The sequence below is a fragment of the Panthera pardus genome, unplaced genomic scaffold, assembly GCF_024362965.1.
Source record: "Panthera pardus isolate Hobbes unplaced genomic scaffold, ASM2436296v1 HiC_scaffold_15, whole genome shotgun sequence".
NCBI classification, from domain to species: domain Eukaryota; kingdom Metazoa; phylum Chordata; class Mammalia; order Carnivora; family Felidae; genus Panthera; species Panthera pardus.
The window spans coordinates 54962094-54976716 of record NW_026526710.1 but is presented as its reverse complement, the minus strand read 5'-3'; the positions used below and the strand labels follow the sequence as shown (position 1 = coordinate 54976716).

Below are 14623 nucleotides of genomic sequence, written 5' to 3'. Positions count from 1 at the left end.
CTTTTCAGTCTAATTCCCAAGTAAATTATCCCCTCCACATCATATACCCTCCAATATATATGCATATATAAGTGCCCATTCTTCTGTGTTCGAAGCCTCATAATCAAGAAATGAGTTAAAACATCTATCCTAACCAGGTTCCTGGGTGGCTCAGTCTGTTAAGCTTTCCACTTCAGCTCAGGTGATGATCTAACAGTTCGGTTGGTGGGTTCAAGTCTCACATCGGGCTATGTACTGACAGCATAAAACCTGTTTCACATCTGTGTCTCCCTCTCTCTCTGCCCCTCTCATGTGCACTCTCTCTCTTAAAACTAAATAAACATTAAAAAAAACAAAAAAATCTACCCTAGCGACATTCTACCTTGAATTTTGGCAACAGCTTCAAATTATGTTTTTTGTTTTTTGCTTTATTTTTGTACTTAAACTCTATTCTGCGGTACCTCATGAACACAAATGTCTTTTACGCAATTTTATGCAGTCACTCTATTGTCCTGAAGATGGAAGCCAAAGTCCTGGGTCGAAGATGTAAGATTTTCACCACTTGAACCTAACATACATTTTGTATTGATTAAAAAAAAATGCAAAAGCCTAACAGCTCCATACATCAATAGTTCTAAAAATGTAGGAAGCCTAACATTTGTAGATTTTGCTAAAAATTGAGAATTCTAGGCTTTACCGGACCCAGATACTGATTCAAGAGGTTTGGCATATGGCCATCAAATCTATATTCTAAGTGAACATTTTTGTTAGTCAAGATAGGTTAGTTTCCATTGCAGTAACAGGCAAACCTCCAAAGTTGATATTCTACTTGACAAAACATACAACATAGGTCAGTTAGACACTCCTCTCTAGGACCATCGCAGAAATGTTACCATTCACTTCACCTGAGGAAAAGAGAATGTGTTGAACTGCTTACTAGCCCTTAAAACTTCCACCCAGAAATGTTTTTATTTTATTAGATGAAACAAGTTTTGTGGCAATATCTAAACTCAAAGTGATAGGTAACTATTTGGTGAACAGTATTTATGTAGCTATTCTGAGGACTTCATTTGAAGACACAGGTACCCTATTATTTATTCTGGAATAGCTTGTTCATTAAGTTTCAAAACCTGCCTTCAGTTTTCCTCAGTGCATTTCAATACCCATTGCTCTTGCTGAATTTTTCTTCTGTTTCTAGGTGCACAAGAACTTCCAACTATACGTTTATCTTCTGCAACTAAGAAGTCAAAAGACATTTCATGCTCAATAATTTATTTGCTTTTATTGTATTTTTAATGCTCAACTTGTCAAAAATCATTAATATATCTATACCATAAAATATAATCTTATTTTTAAGAAAAAAAATCTTTCAGCAATCAATTCAGGGCAAAAGAGATATCAAGAAAAGTAGTCTTACCTGCTCAGTGGACTCCAACTATTAATAGATTATTTTCCAAAAATTTCTTTATAAATCAGTTGTTTGAAAATCTTTTAGATTTCTCCAGTGGGACAATATTATAGTGATTGAGATTTCTGGGAGAGTATTCCAATGCCTATTTAACTCCTTAGGCTATATGTTCAAAATGAAACACTGTAAAGTAAATTTGTATAATATAAAACGAAACACCTTTACAATGCTACTAATTCAATAAAACAAACAAAAAAAGTGCTAAAATTCAAATAATATATTGTCTATATTTTAAGCTAATACTGAGACAAGCTTTTTTAATTAGGGGAGAATGAAAAGGTAGGTAGAGATTTTACAGATGTTTTGAAGGGAATTAGGAATATTTTCAAGGATTTATATGTTATTGGCAGTGGTTCTTGATTATTCCTAATTGCCTCTTCAAATTATATGATGTTCTTGCCTTAAAACAGGTATGTCACTAACCACTAAAATTTCAAACAATGATTATCCCACTGTTTGAATCATGATTTCAATAATGAAGGTGAAAATAAAAAAGTTAATGAGGAAGGAAATAAAGAGAAAATACACCATACTAACTGGGAAAGAGTTTTAACAGATAAAGGAGAAAACAATAAAATGCAAGTGGATGTGTTATGTTGTGAAACATTATGTGAGGAGGAATACCTGAGCTGGTACTGGTAAACTAAAGAGAAGAAAAGGAGCAGGATCCATTTGAGAGAAGAATAAAGTTGGTTGTGGTATAGAAACATTGGAGTCAGACACCTTAGAGCAGGAGACAAGGGAAGAGTAGAATTACTCTCTTGATGTTTAAAGTAATGAGTCTGAGTGGGACTTGAGCTTGCTTGTACAATGACGTACTGGGTGAGAAGCAGATAGAGGAATGAGATAAGAAGGGGCATAAAAGAGCTTTTCTTTAGTATTGAACGATGATACAAGGTATGTGTCATCTATTCAGCCTCTTGAAGTTGAGGCAGGGGTTCCCACAGTCCCACACCCTGTTAATGAGCCTAGCACAGAATCTGTACCTGCTTTTCATTTGTCCATCCGTGAGGTCTGACAGCCTTCTGCGTGGTTAAGTTAGCTTTATGCCTCCACCTCCCCAGCCCTCCTATTTTACCTGAATCCCATTTCTGGGTGCAATCCTGGGAATTTCCTCCGAAGAGATCATAAATTAGATTGGAACTAGGACTATTAACAAACACAAAACCAGGGAAAAACTGGATTTGCAACAATCCCTGGGGGCCGTGACTTTATTCAAATGAATCAAGTGTGTATTGAGTGCTGACTTCTGGATCAGATGCTATGCTATGAAATTTCACATTTATAATTTCTATTTAACATTTAATCAGTTTTTGGCGATTATATTCTCAGCAACCATATACAGGTGCTAGAGGGCTAACTGGCATAGATTCAGGTTCAAGTTAGAGAAGGCAGAAACCAGAGCAAGATCATGACAGCTGGGGACCACTGGAGAGGTAAGCCTGAGGGCAAACTCTGAGATCTGAAAGTGTACCTTTTGAGTCCCTGTCTTTTCCCACTCCTCCTACCTTGGATACCCCTCAAGGAACCATTGCATATCAAAACCAACTATTAGAACCTTCATCACATTGACATGTGAGTGAAACCCCCTTTAGGTACCAGCAGTCTAAGAACACCAAGCAATTTCTTTTGAATGAAAGCCTTGGGATAAATAAATCCACTCATTTACGTATTATTCAGTCATGTAATGAACACCTTCTACATGCCAAACACTAAGCTAGTCTTTCTTTTTTATTTGTCATTAGAAGCTATGAATGGCACACTGCAATTCCAGATACTAGGTAAGAAACATAAGTTTGAAGGATGTAAGATATCAAGGCCTCAGTCTCCTCTGAAATCAGGTCACAATGCTCTATGTCATCAGTTTCCCTTTATCTTGATTACATGTCCAGGAACACTGACACTCTAACAACAAAATGGACAACTCCAGTGGACCAAAATAAGTTGACTATACCTGAAATGATGGAAGAAACAGCACAAACATTAACCCTGAAGGGAGAAGGTAAGTACAGATACACACAAAAGCTTGAGGAGTCAGGGAAGCCACTTAGTCATGCAAATGCAGAAAGAACACATCCACATAGATTAGAAGGAGTAAATCTAAGCTTCAAAATTATAAGAGATTGCCAGTAGGAAAACACACTATGGAATGCAGTGTGATGCAATGGTAAAAAATTCAAAACGTTAGTTGTATTTTTTAAAAAAAGTATTATCTATCTATCTGGGAGACAACCACGTAACACTTTAAACAGCACAATTTCCCAAGATACCCCAGTCCTTTCCTGGAGCATGGAGGTGTGTGTCTATTCTCCTCTGTGATAGGGCAGTGGGTTATAAGAGCCTCAAAAGTCCAGGTGTTGCTATATGGCAGCTCAAGGTCAGGATGGGAAGGGCGTTTGTCAGGTCTTCTCTGCCTAGAAATATCTCGCATCTTCTTCTGTCACTAAATTGTACCCCAAGCCATTCATTCTTTTCCTATATCAGGACCCGGTGCTGTCACTTCTTTTGGAGACACACATATTTCCAGGAAGAGCAGGAAACTTCTAGAAGTCAGTTCAGTGTGCCTGGGTGGCTCAGTCAGTTAAGCGTCCAGCTTCAGTTCAGGTCACCATCTCACAGTTCATGAGTTTGAGCCCCCCGTCGGGCTCTGTGCTGACAGCTCAGAGCCTGGAGCCTGCTTCAGATTCTGTCTCTGTCTCTCTCTCTCTCTTTCTCTCTCTCTCTCTCCCCCTCCCTTGCTCACACTCTCTCTCTTTCTGTCTCTGTCTCTCTCTCTCTCAAGAATAAATAAACATTAGAAAAAATTTAGAAGTCAGTTCAAGGTTGTGAGTTACGTTATCAGAGAGCATCCTCCCACCTGCCAAGCTCACAACTTTACTGTAAGCAAGGGAGCCAGGGAAAACCAGGCTTGACAGAAGCTCTTCTGTGAGGTCACTGTGCTCCCACTGGAGTTTGTGTGTGGGTTAGTCTAATATCTGAAGATAGCAGATAGATCACTAGTTCAGCAGTTCTCAAAGTGTGGCCCCCAGAGCAATGGCACCAGTATTGCTTCAGAATTTGGTAGAAATGCAAATTCTCAATCCCTGTCTCATGAATGCTGAATGAGGGACCCTGGGATTGGAGCCCAACAATATGCGTTTCCACAAGCCCTCTAGGTGATTCTAATTCATGTTCAGGTTTAAGAAACGCTGATCCCTCTGGCAGTTCCACTGGGGGTCTACCCTATATTGTGGATTCAGGTAATCACCGAAGAGTGAACGAGTTTCTGATGCTTTCCTGAAATCAGATTTTGATGTCATGGAGAAAGGGCTTGAATAAAAGCTTGCAGAGCCAGGAGATGGCAGTGGCAGCTGGTGGGGTGCAATGAGACAAAGGGCAAATGCGGATGGTGTGAAAGGAAGTTCAGGAACAAAAGAGCAGAAAAGGATGAGAGACTGCAGGAAGACACAAGCATTACCATTTTTTCTAGCTTAGTTCTAGCTTAACTTCAGTCTTTTCCATGATCGAACTTTACACTGGTGACTACTGGGTCACAGACCTGGATTAGGGCTGCACTGGGGACCATTTTACCCAGGGTTTTTATTTTTCTGTCTGTAAAGGCAGTAGCAGCAGGTTAAGCTGCCTCCCCGTTTGCGAGCTTTCTTCCACCCCAACTTGTGTTTTCTTTTCTTTTTGTAATGAATTCTGATGTACTTACATCTTTCCAGGGATTAGGCCTGACAGCAAGAGCCCACAATAAAGTGAGCACGAGGTCACACAACAATATATGGGGAAGAATGAACTACAATTAAGCCAGCATAATTGCATACAAGCAACACCCTCCAAAGTACCGAACAATAAATCTTTGGCTCAAAGTAATGAGGGATCGGGAGATGAGAACATTGGAACAGCTCACTCGAGCAGTCTTAAAACTCACACTGGAAGTAAAACACATAAGAAATTACCATGGATTCCCAAGCCTGAGAAATCAGGCTGACGCCCAAGATGTAAGACCTGGAGTTTCTAAGGTACATCATTTTTGCCAAGCACTTAATTTCCTCCTAGCTTCTTGTTGGATAACAACAGACTTGCATCTTAAATTTTTTAAATGTTTTATTTATTTTTAATATATATATATAGAGAGAAAGTGTCAGCAATGGAGGAGCAGAAAGAGAGAGACACAGAATCCAAAGCAGGCTCTAGGCTCTGAGCTGTCAGCACAGAGCCCAATGAGGGGCTCGAACTCACAAACTGTGAAATCATGACCTGAGCCAAAGTCAGACGCTCAACAGACTGAGCCACCAGGCGCCCCCAAACTTGCATCTTTATTACTGGAGCCAGCGTTCAATTACCAGGGTAATGGAGAAGAGCCTTATCCAGAACGGCCCAAACATAAACCTAATCAGCACAATATTCAATTTAAGTCACAGTTCATTCTGTGCATTAGTAATTTCATCCCAACAACAAACTGAGTCATATACTTTGCTTCAAATGATTGTTAAAAGTCTCCAGTTCCTCCAGAGTAGAAACAGTTTTCTGTTTAAGTATCTTTTTCTTACTGAAAGTCATCTAGAAAACCGACCTACTCCCAGAAAGGAGATGCAACCGTGAGGGGCTTGGAGGTCCATGATAAAATGAAGACAGTTTTCACTTTTCATCTCTTCCTGGTGGAGGAGCAAAGAAGCCATCATGTTACAAATATGGAAAAAGAACAGAGAGGGGGAGGGAAAAGGGAGCTTCCTTTTCCTTCAGAAATTAGTTGTCTATTTAGTAGGACTCTAGAGCACAGCATGAAGCATCTCTGGCTTAGTGTATTTGTTCCTATATTACTTGTATCATAAAAACCTTCATAATTAGGACATTAGTGAACTAACAACTCAATCACTCAGATAATACGAGTTTTTAGTAGGCTCCTAAATGTGGCCTAGTCATTACCCAAATGGGTCACAGTTCTTCCCTTTCCCAAAGAATGTATATTCTATTGTAGGGGTGGGTTGGGTCATGACTAAGAAACCTGACAAATCACAGACTAGTTAAGTGCCTATACTTTTTGCTATGAGCTATGGATTATAGAATAAAAGGGAGACATATAGAGAAACTACCACAGAACAGAGAAGCTGAAAATACTAAAATTGAGCTTGACTTGAAATTAAACTCCTTTACTCTCTCCTCTTCCTGGTACTTTCCATGCAAACTTGGAACAGTAGGCTCCAAGTTTTAAGGCAAGTTCAAGGCCTGCTGGAACATTAATCTCACCAGGGGCTTTTTATTTTTATTTTTTTATTTTTTAAACATATTAGCTTTTTGTAGGATACACAAGAAATCATCTAACATTTAGTTCTTATCAAGAAACTGGGTAGAAAAAGTCACCAGACTAGTTTCAATCTTAAGAAACTGTGGCTTTTGAAAAATACCCTAAGTGAAGAAAAACAAGAGACCGAGAGAAAAGCACAAAGAAACAGAGACAGAGATATAGAGAGAAAGGTTATAAATCAAAGAAGAAGAGAGGAGAAAAAAAAGTTGAGAAGAAAAATTCAGGATATTTGAAATATTTCATTTTGCGTAAATGAGTTCTTATGTTTTAGAAGCATATTCTGTGTGCTTGTGTGTGTGTGTGTGTGTGTGTGTGTGTTTATGCGTGTGTATTGCCAGTTGTCTAGTTGATCTCTCACCTTATGTATGATTGGTTTTATAACTGTTATTGGCCAGTTGTATTTGAAAACTGGTCTCACGTGTGAAAACCTTTTCTACTCACTATACAGGAAGAGAAGAGTCATATGTCTTTTGGCTTCATTATGGTGACAAAGACAGTTCTGGACGCCTTGCCCATGCTTGGTACCTGCTAACCTATTGACTCGAATACGTGCGTTCTATATACACGGGCTCTCCTTTGCTTATACCACCCAAAGTGAGTTGACTTTGAGGCCAGAAGCCATAGACTTGAAAGGTAAAGTCAGAGACAAATGAGGCTGAAGCTGTAAGGACAAAGGAAATTAGGGGACCCTTGCTTACCTCAGATACAGAGCAGGTATGTGTTAGAAATGTTTGTGCTTACTAATTAAATACATTTCATTTCCTCTTACATCTTTTTTGCTTAACTAAGGAGAAAATGTGCATTATTTATAGGAACTAAACATAATGAAAACACAAAGAAAAGGAACCATTTTGATTCAAATCTTGGCAAATATCCAACTTGCAATAACTTGAAGATTTAATATTATTACGTGCACACACACACAAAAATAAAGCCTAATGCTCATCCAAGCATATTTCAATCAAAACTCTCTCTGGGAACCTTCCTACTGACAATACAATTTCGTGCAAAATAAACAATAAGATGCAAAAACTACAGTAAGCAGTTTAGGAAATTACATATCAAATATCTTCTTAAGAGCCTGGGGGTCTTACTGAGCAGAAATTTTGCCTAACAAGTCTCATTGCATATGCAGATTTAAATAATTCACTTGTTTAAGAAATCTCCTATTCTCTATTTACTCAAGCACTTCAGCGATGGGTTGTCGCCAGCAGTCATGCCAAGAGTCAAAGGGAAAAAAAAGGTTATTTTTCTAGTTTTGAAGGAAGCAATATGAAAATAAGTAGCAAAGCTAGGATTCTGCATTAAAGTCAGGTAACAATAGTATATTCAGTCAAAATCTGTTCTCCATAAGTCTGATTTCAGAAACCTGTATCATTCATATAGGTATATATACACTTACACTAAAAAATGGTGTGGGTATGATTAGCTATGTAGCCCACTGGTCTCCTATCTCTCCTAATATATAGGTGAGGATCCCAGAGAGAGATGTTGTCCAAGGTCACAAGACCAGTGAATATAAGCACTGGAATGAGACAATAGAACTTCCAAAGGTTGGTTCCTCTTTTCACTACTCAAAGATACCTCACAAGGCATCCTGCATGTATGAATAATTCTACATAAAATCTTAAGTGTGTGTGTGTATGTATGTATGTATTTTCCTAGACTTCCAAGCTATTTAGACTTTGATTAAACTAAATACATCTTTAGTTCTCTCATGCACTCACAGAATTTCTCTGATGATTTAGCCAATAATAGAATAATAAAATAAAAAGACAACAACAATAAAGCAACCAGGTCTGTTCCAAAGGAGGAAATTAACAAAATCAATGTCTACAATACACAATGTACCGAGGTAGCTCTTCAAAGGGTTTTGGTCTGAAAGTCCAGATAAAAATGGTCTGATTACTAAAATTCTTAAACTTTCAAAACATGGATTTTTATTTCAGGCTAATTTTTTAAATGTTTGTTTGTTTTTGAGAGAGGAGAGACAGAGCACATGAGCAGGGGAGGGACAGAGATGGAGGGAGACAGAGAATCTGAAGCAGGCTCTGCGCTGACAAAAGAAAGCCCAATGTGGGGGGGGGCTTGAACCCACCAACAGGAGATCATGACCTGAGCTGAAGTCATATGCTTAAATGACTGAGCCACCCAGGTGCCCTGTTAAGTCTAATTTTTAAAAGAATTTTTCAAGTAAACATGTATTGGAGGGAATATAAAAACACTGCTTTCACCACCTCTTTTTCAGATAAAAGTGGCCCACAGAGTCTAAAGCAATCGTTGATAATGAAAGCACACAATACATGTGGGCTTAGTTGGGTGTTTTATTCTAATTTCCAGACCCTATTTCACACTTAATTTTTTCTCTGTAAAACTCACAGGCATTTGACATTGACTTTCTCTGAAAACAAAAACAAAAACAAAAACAAAAACAAAAACAAAAACACTGTGCCTAGGGCAGTGGGAAATCCAAAGTGGAAGGCATTGTCCTGCCTCTGGTGGAGTTCACATACTTGCTGGGATAAGATGACCTTTTTAAACTGAAATGTTATTATCCAGTTCAAGGCCATATCTCACTGAAGGGATTTGGAACAGGTCTCCGCAAAAAACGTGCCACTTTGGCACGTGGACTATTTTGAACTGAAAACAATTGAGTCTCTGCAGGCTCAAGGGAGACTTCTGCCCCTCCCTTAACTACCTAAAGAATCTAAACTGGGGGTCTTTCCCAGAATAAGAGCTATTATCAGAGGTAAATTTTATCTCTGAGTGACCCATCGATATGGCAGGGCAAACATCTAATTATCAAACATTTGTTCTTTTTATTGCCCTGTGAATTGGTCTGTATTGAATTGCTTTCCTCCCCTTTAAAGCCCTAGGCCACTATTCCACTCCTTAGCTCAGCCTCAACTGAACCCACTTGTCTTTGGGACTCACATTTTCTTATGGGGCTCCTGTATATATGTGATTAAATTTGTTTTTCTCCTGTTAATATGTCTCATGTCAATTTAATTAATTGAATAGCCAAAAGAACCTAGAAGGGTAGAGAAAACATTTTCCTCTCCTATACCAGTGAGTTGATGTTATTTTACACAAGGCAAAGAAACATGACATTTGAGCAGCTTTTCCTCAGTTACTGAAAAAAAAGCTTTTTTTTTTTCATATTATAGATGACTCATGGACCTTTATTGCTTAGCCCTATAATTTTAAAGATCCATAATATAATTACTAACTAGGAATATAATCTTTCCTCTCTGGTAGTTAATGTTGGAGGAGTATTGGAAAGGGGGACATGTCTGGTATTCAGCCCTTCAGGAAATGTCTAAGAGCTGGATCAAAGGATCAGTTGGAGCCTGCCTCTTGTATGCCTCAATTTCACAGAATACCTCTTCGAATTTTACAGTCTTTTCCTATCTCTCATTGCACTTAGTATAGAATTGCAAATTCCTATTGATTGATTAAACCAATTTAGACCGGTTCACTTGCAGATGGCCCAAAGGGAAAAACACAAAAACAAACAAAACAGAAAAAAAAGTCTAAGTCCTTTCACTTCCCAAGCCTTTGGGCTCTTTGTACTACAGAGAACAACGCTCTTCTCAGTTATTCCGTTTCTTTTTTCAAGAGTCCATATAGGTTGTTATTGTTTTTAACCCCACACGACAGGAGAATATAAAACAGGCAGTTGTTCTAGTAATTTTCAGTTTCAGACTGAGATCTTGATGCCTTTTTCCATGAGTTATTAATCACAGGATAATGGGGCAAAATCTCAAACACACACTACCTTCTGATGAATATAACTAATTTCAGTTTCAAGAAAAGACACAGCCAACTCTCATTTCTTTAGAACCTCATGAACTGTGCACACACCCAATACAACTGGGACTTGGAAAAGGACCCAGAGGGGATTTGGGAGGACAAGAACTGAAACTAATGTGTGACTTACACATGCACGTATTCTGATTGACTCTGTTCAACAGGAAAAGGCAACTTCATTTAAAATTCATGTCATGCAGAAAAGGAAAATATCCGTTTTGGGTCAAAAACTGTGACCATGTTTTTACCCATGGTAATATTAATTTCTCAATTTCCAAGCAATCAGAAACAGAAAATGTGTCTAAGTTGGCCACATGGTTCATTGAGTGGTGGACTATGACTCTGTCATACCCATGTTTCGGAAAATGATTGTTATTCTTGGCATCAGATTCAGTGTTTGGAGGACTGTTATTATGGAGCTGTTCCTTGATGATCCATTTTACTATTATTATCTGTAAATACCTTATACAAAGTAATTATATACTCACTATTTACTTTATATCATCTCTTGGGATTATGAGATTCATCCCTCTATTTCCTAATGATCAAAGAGATTTTCTCCATATATTTTATTAATTTTCTAAATTCATAATAACTGAGAGGAGGATTTTATTTTTCAAGTGATATATTTCATTATTACATGGACATGCTCTAATTTCAACTATTCAGTCTTTATGATTTAATAGAATTTTAAATGTCTATTCTTAAGTCTTTGTTTGATGAATGGTTTTTATTATTTATTTGTTTAAAAAAATTGTTTTCAATGTTTTATTTATCTTGAGAGAGAGACAGAAAGCATGAACAGGGGAGGAACAGAGCAAGAGAGGGAGAGACAGAATCTAAAGCGGGCTCCGGGCTCTGAGCTGTCAGCACAGAGCCGGATGTGGGGCTGGAACTCACAGACCATGAGATCATGACCTGAGCCGAATTCAGATGCCCAAACGACCGGGCCACCCAGGCGTCCCTATGAATGGTTTTTAAAGTGTGTTTCTAGATCCTTTTCCAGGGTCAAGGCTAAAAAGAGGAAGGGAGGGGGAATAAGTCCCTTCCTCCTAATCAGGGTACTCCTACTTTCACTTTCACACATTGGGCTACATATTTGAAAATGAAAGTTATATAACCACCAGTCAAGACTACAGAATTTTAGCTCCTTCATTAAGTAATATATTTATTATATATTTAGGTCATTTACATGTAAGGAAAGAATGTAAAATAAATAATTATCCCTTCATCTCTGAGTCTCTCCCTTTTTAAATCATACCCTAAAGAGTGCCCTGTTTCTGCTCCCAACAGCTTGTTTACATGCCTGTTTGTCCTACTGCAATCATTTATTTCCTATCCTCCACATGACAACATGACTTTGTTGAGGGCATAGATTTTTCACACTCTTCTTTGTATACAGAATATCCAGCACTAAAGAAGAGCATAATAGATGTGTAAATCAAGGTGCCAATTGAATTTGCTCTAATCTGAGCAGAAAACCTAAAGAACTGATGTAAAATCCACTCAAAGTAAGTAATCACGTGGGAGAAATACTTCCCCAACCACACGGAGATTGTATACTCTCTCCACAAAAGACTGGGAAAGACAATAATCATATCATTGAAATAGTAACCCTCTGCCACTCAAGACTCAATCATCTGAGAGATGAATTGATTCTTTCCTTCATTCTTTCATCAAATGCTCCTTACAAACCACCTATATACACAGAGCTGTGCTAGGAACCAAAGATGAAGATGTGCTGTATGTTCCTAAGGTCCTCATAATATAAATTGGGAAGTAAGGAGAACAGAGCTACATAGAGACAGAATTAAATTGTAGTTCAAGGCAGGATATACAGATAGCCAATTAGTTCTAAGGAGAGAATTGTACTCCAGAGAGGTTCAGAGGAAACATAGAATAGTTAGGAACAAGGGCTTTGATTATGGAATGGGGGCCAAAGGAGGCCTTTGCAAACGACTGAGAGAAGAAAACATGTCTGAGCATGCCTCCAAATGGAAGGAGGTGATAAAAGGTGAGACTGGAAGGGTGTGTGTGGGGGGGGGGAGGGGGGCGGGGGTGGGGGGGGAGATGTAGAGGGCGGCAGCTCCAAATTACAAGAGACTATCAAAGCAATCCAAATAGCATGCCAGGAGCAAAGGTTCAGGTTCGATTGCTTAGTATTATTATAGTCCGCTATTATACTAGGCTTTGCTGGTGAGTTACCACCTCCTCCAAATACACTCACCAAAAAAACAAGACAAAACAAAACCATGTATATAGCGAATTCCCTGCACCTCTCCAAACAATTACAAAGAAAGCATGAGCACTATGCTTCTGCAGTAAAAATAAAACAGGAAAGAAACTGTAAAAAAGTATATGCAAGTCATTAAACATTGATATAGGTGAAGAGAGCAAGATATAAAATCTATCCTTTTTTGTTTGTTTGTTTTTGTTTTGGTCTGATTCTTACCTACCCAGCCTAGAAGCAAAGAAATTGGCCCTTTAAGTTTCTAAGTGATTCTAAGTTACTGCAACCCAAAAGCTGTGGCTCTTACCCCAGACATTTTGGGAGTAATACCCAAATTTAAACAGGAGGGCTAAACTGAGATTTGGGGTAAGTTCATTTTGTAAGGGAGGAATCTTAGAACCAGAGAGGAGCTTTCTCTGGTTTGAAGATCTGATATCCTCTCATTTGAGTCCATGGTCACGGGTGCTGATCCGTTTGTTCTATCCAAATGGCCAGCCACAGCGTTCTGGGCCTCCTTTGTGCTCCCCTCTTAGTCTGGAAACACAGGCCAATTTAGCAACTAGGTCCTGGAGTGTATGCCTGTGGAGAACCTGGGCGTTTGGGAACCCGGTAAGTCTCCTAGCTCCAGCTGTAGGAATTTTCAGGCTTCTTCACTCTGCTCTTTCTTATATGGGGGGTTTCTACCTGTGGACTAGAATTTCAATGAGCCCCCATCAGGAGAGAGTTGGTTAAACATACACATCCTTGAGAGGGCTGTCTACTCTCCACCCCTAATCTCTGCCTTGATAAATTTCCCCAGCCTGTTTGAAGAAAAAACAAAACAGAACAAAACAAAGCAGGAACCTACAATTTCTTTTTCACTCTTTTAATTTGAATACTAAAACGAACCCCTTCCTATAGGTTTGTATGTATTTCCTCTTTTGTTATCCCTTGATATTTATAAGCAGGGGTATCTGAATGGGATAAGAAGGGAAAGAAAATAAAAGGAGCACATTTCGCGCTTGGATGTTTCCATCATCTTTCTTCCCCATCTAAAAAGAAAAATCAGCTGATTATTCAAACTTAGATGTAAATGTTTAAAGTGTTAATGAGTCAGAGATTTTGCATTTTAAATACAGAGATCAAATCCTTAAAGAATAGAAACTTCCATGGGGCTTTATGAACATCACTGAATTTGTGCTCCACTGTTTCTGAAAGCAGACTGAGTGGGCAATCTGCTTGTCTTTCAGGTGGAAAAAAGTAATGCTTCCAAAACTCAGGCCAGGAACATGTATCCAGAGCAGAGAGGATTTGCCTAATTATCACCCTTGGAGACTCACTGGAGTAGCAGAAGGCTGGGTCTGCTTCTCATGAAGGTATGTTTTTATTTTTTTATTTTTTTGATTTACAGGTTAAAAAAATATGAAGAATCTGAAACTTTCAGACCAAACAAACAAAAACTCTACTTACAAAAAGAAAGGCTTAAATGGGGTAGAATTTAGGAAATCTCAACTTTTAAATTCTTCTTCCAAATCTAAATCTACTCATTTTTCTTTTTCCTCCTTAGATTTCCTCTCCCTCTTTTCTCTTTCTTCAGATATGCTCTTTTTTAAAACTTCTTTCTTTTTATCTTATAGTCTGTCTCTTCCAGGGGTGTGCTGATAATACAGCAACTAACTCTCTGGAAAACAAATGAACCATCCTGATTTGTGTTTGTGACAGTGCTGATTCCATGGTGTAAATACTCCCACTATGGCTTAGTTGGTTTTGGTTTCTCTGAGCAGGCTCCAGACCCCACTATTTCCCTCAGTTTCTCTCTTTCTCTGTCTGTCTGTCTCTGTCTCTCCTCTCTTTCTCTCTGTCT

General features: G+C 38.5%; 1 long non-coding RNA gene across 3 annotated transcripts; it reads left to right on the top strand.

The window, feature by feature from the left end:
- Window positions 1-428: 428 nt before the first annotated feature.
- On the top strand, window positions 429-14129 carry LOC109276393 (uncharacterized). Of its 3 annotated transcripts, none has more exons than XR_008422083.1 (3): window positions 429-2883; window positions 3340-3449; window positions 14010-14129. It is a non-coding gene; the product is annotated as an uncharacterized LOC109276393 (long non-coding RNA). The 3 variants fall into 3 exon arrangements; XR_002084648.2 differs by lacking the exon at window positions 14010-14129 and adding an exon at window positions 7189-7814; XR_002084647.2 differs by lacking the exon at window positions 14010-14129 and adding an exon at window positions 5155-5395.
- Window positions 14130-14623: the final 494 nt, after the last annotated feature.